This window comes from Jaculus jaculus, chromosome 3 (assembly GCF_020740685.1).
Source record: "Jaculus jaculus isolate mJacJac1 chromosome 3, mJacJac1.mat.Y.cur, whole genome shotgun sequence".
In the NCBI taxonomy this organism is placed as follows: domain Eukaryota; kingdom Metazoa; phylum Chordata; class Mammalia; order Rodentia; family Dipodidae; genus Jaculus; species Jaculus jaculus.
In genome coordinates this window covers 121,044,948-121,048,611 of record NC_059104.1, presented here as the reverse complement: position 1 = coordinate 121,048,611, position 3,664 = coordinate 121,044,948, and the positions used below count along the sequence as shown (strand labels likewise).

Genomic DNA, 3,664 nt, shown 5'->3' with positions numbered 1-3,664 from the left:
AATAAAATAAAAATTTAAAGACAGGGTTTCACACTGTACTCTGAGGTGGTCTGGAGCTCACTATGTAGTCCAAGCTGGTTTCAGACTCATTGTGATACTCCTACCTCAGCCTGGCTTGAATAGCAATTTCTTGAACAATCATAATGACCTGAATTCAAGTGGAACAGAATTAGCACCAATGAGTCTTTTAGAAAAGAAGAGGAAGAGTTGGGGATTTAGTTCAGTGGATGAGTGCTTGCCTAGCAAGTGCAAGGCCCTGGGTTTAGTCCTTGGCACTGAACACAAATCACAAAAAAGAAAAGGAGGCTCAGCATTCAAGATTGTTGTCCAAAGGGATATTCCATTCATACAGTTCATTTACATAGTGAAAATTCAGAGAGATGGCATCAGAGAGAGACCTTCTATACTGCATAAAATATAGAAATCAAAGCAAGAGTTGAGACATAGAATTCAGGTTTATACTTATATATACACTGACTGTGTCTGGGTTTGGGAAGGTATGTGTTACTCCTTTTTGGAGGGTTCTGACTACTGAACTTGCCCAGGAACCCTTCTGAATGTATGTTCTTTCTAAAATTGTAGGTCAATGGCTTAAGGTATAATTCACATATTACCCAGTTAGAAATGAGACTATTAAATTTTTTTCAAACAAGTCATTAGATCTGATAGAGCAGTGTCCTTTACGTGGACATTCAGTGCCTGAAATTTCATTAGCCACTGTTAGTCATCATGGAATAGAGGTATGTGGCCTGTGATGGCTCATGCAAATGAAAGTAGGGGCATCTGTTCCTTAACTTTACTGAGCATGTGGAAAGTGGAGCCAGCTTGTGACTGAGAATGAAGGTATATGCCAATGGGCTCCTGTACAGTGGAGTCACAGTCCCAAGACATGCATCTGGAGGATGCTCTGTATATCATGGTATGTGAGACAATGTATTTCCTCATTTTAAGCCAATTTTCATTGTGTTTCTTTGACTTAAAATCAAATACAGTCTAATGGTAAAAGTGAGGTGGGAGAGTACTCAATCTCAATGTAGTTGTCTCATTATAATCTCTAAGCAATTCTCTTTAGTAAATAGCATTGTGTGTTTGAAGGTATACAACAGGATGACAGCATATCTACAGCAAGACGGTTCCTTTAGTGAAGAAAATGAGCAGACATGCATGACCTCACATCCATTGTTTTTGTGTGTGTGAAAAACAGTTAAAAGACAGGCTGGGACTCCAGCTCCAAAGCAGAGCATTTTCCTAACACATGTGAAGTTCTGGGTTCAGTCTTCAGTATTGGAGAAAGAAAAGGAAAAAAAGGAAAGAAAAGAAGAAAGAAAGGAAGGAAGAAAGAAAGAAAGAAAGAAAGAGAGAGAGAGAGAGAGAGAGAGAGAGAAAGAAAGACTGAGCAGTGGCTGGACAGATGGCTTGGCAGTTAAGGTGTTTGCCTGAAAAGCCAAAGGACCTCTGTTCAATTCCCCAGCACCCACATAAGCCAGATACACAAGGAGGTACATGAGTCTGGAGTTCGTTTGCAGTGGCCAGAGGTCCTGGTGCACCCATTCCCCCCCTCCCTCCCTGTCTCTCTCCCCCTCTGTGTGTATCTGCCTCTTTCTGTCTCCCACTCTCTCAAATAAATAAACAAATAATTTGAAAAAGAAGAGAGAGCAGTCAAAATGCACTTATTTATCTAAAATCCTGAATACAATAATATTAACTACAATCCTCATGCCATACATTAGATTTCCACACTTGCAATATGTATCTGATACTTTGCACACTTTTACCTATATCTCCTGTTTTCCTCTAACCTTCACTGATATTTTTTAGATTGTGTATTTGTATAGTTTTGATATTTTTTGAATAAAATTGTAATAGATGCTCTTTTTATCATAAAGGTTGGTGGGCCATTGCTATAGATACTAGTTTATAGCATAATTCATACCAAGGAGACATCAGGGTCTTAGAGTTTCAGAAGCTAATCAACCAGCTGATTTAAAGTTTGTAGTTAAAAAAAATCAGTTCACTTATTCTGAAGTGATAAAACTGTTAGTTATAGCACAAGAGCAGATAATAGCTTAAATAAATTCTTTATTTAGCTTTCTAACCAGTTTGTATGGCATCATTCAGATTGTGTCAAGATATTAGATTTTACTGACTAGCAATATTGTATCAGAATGTGATGAATACATTGTATAGACTATGAAACAACTTTGAAATGCTCTATAAACAGAGCAGAGTCTTTGCAAAACAGGGTCATGTTCCCCGGGCAGTGTGTCACAGCTAATGTTCATCAGCTGAGTAGTGTTTGTTAGCATTTGGCACTTTAGTAGATGGTCCTTCTGTGAGCACTTCTGCTCTTCATTTGTAGTTCTTTGCAAAGTAGCATAAATGGCATGTTCTTTCAGGTCAACCTTGGGCTGTAATCCAATGTGGATAGTTATGAACCTCCTAATTTCAGTCAAGGTAGATGACATTTCTAACCTGTGATTTCTTTAGCTACATAACAGGGCAGAACACCAAACTGATTCATTAGATTGGTGTATTAAAGAAAGCTATATGTAAAGAATTTACAATGTGCCTTTGCATATTAAATAATTGATGTATGTTATGGCCCTGAATTTTCCTCACTGGAAATTCTGAGAACCTCAGTTTTTAGTTGAAAAATGTTCAGAATAGAAGAATAAATATAATTATGGCCTTGGTGAAAGGATATTCAGATGCAGCTATGAGTGCTGGTAAGATGGTGTGCTGCCTGCTTCTACAGGCCCCGGGAGCCCATGCAAAGGAGGTCAGATTGCTGCTGGTGGATTGGGCAAAGTCAAGGGTCTGGAGGATTTGTGGGATAAGACAATAGCAGGCACAGAGCTTAGTGCAAAGGGCATGTTGGTAGAAGACATGTGTGTCACTAATTTTGTATTTTCCTAATGTCTATCCCAAAACAAAAGCCCATACAGAAATGGCACTAAAACAACTTCATCTGGAGGTGGACATGCTGCTGGGTGGGCAATGGTGGGCTTCACCTTTGTGGAGAGTTCTACAGGAGACTGAAGTCATTCTCTCCTCTTCATACCTACCTCCTATCAGATCATTTCTGACCTCTCAGAGCTCGCCCTAGAGGAGAAGACATGAAGTAGTAGCAGGGAACTGTCAACTCAGACTAGTCACAGAATAGGCTACATGTGCAGAGTAGAAGGACCACGATAGCTGAAAGCAAGGGCCTAGTCATTCAGCTACACATACAACATGCAAGCCTCCCAATGCATTGTATTGGGTGTAAGGTTTATTTTATCACTTAGAGGGGGCATAAAGATACTCATAGATGATATTAAGAAATAGTAGCACTGTGTATGTGTCTTTGTTGAACTGGTGGACAGACTTAAAGACAGGTATAAAAGTAAATCCTCTTTTGCAAGCAATAGCTCATTTTGAATATGAGTTTTGATGCGTATAAAAGAAACATGATACTTGAGACAGTTCAAAATGATAATATTAATAAGGTAGGTCCTAATAAAGAATTGATCATTAACAAAATTAATGATTGCAACCCATCACTGTTAAAATTATAGGAGCATATATATCAGTTATGTGCTATATGATATACTCTTGAAGTTCATATATTCTGTGATTGTTTTTGGTTTTGGGCATCTGAAACTTAGAAAAACAACATGTTAAT

The 3,664-nt window shown here is 38.4% G+C and overlaps 1 non-coding gene across 1 annotated transcript; it reads left to right on the top strand.

The window, feature by feature from the left end:
- Positions 1-3,328: 3,328 nt before the first annotated feature.
- Positions 3,329-3,452, top strand: LOC123459975. Its single transcript, XR_006636704.1, has one exon. It is a non-coding gene; the product is annotated as a small nucleolar RNA SNORA40 (small nucleolar RNA).
- The last annotated feature ends 212 nt before the right edge of the window (positions 3,453-3,664 follow it).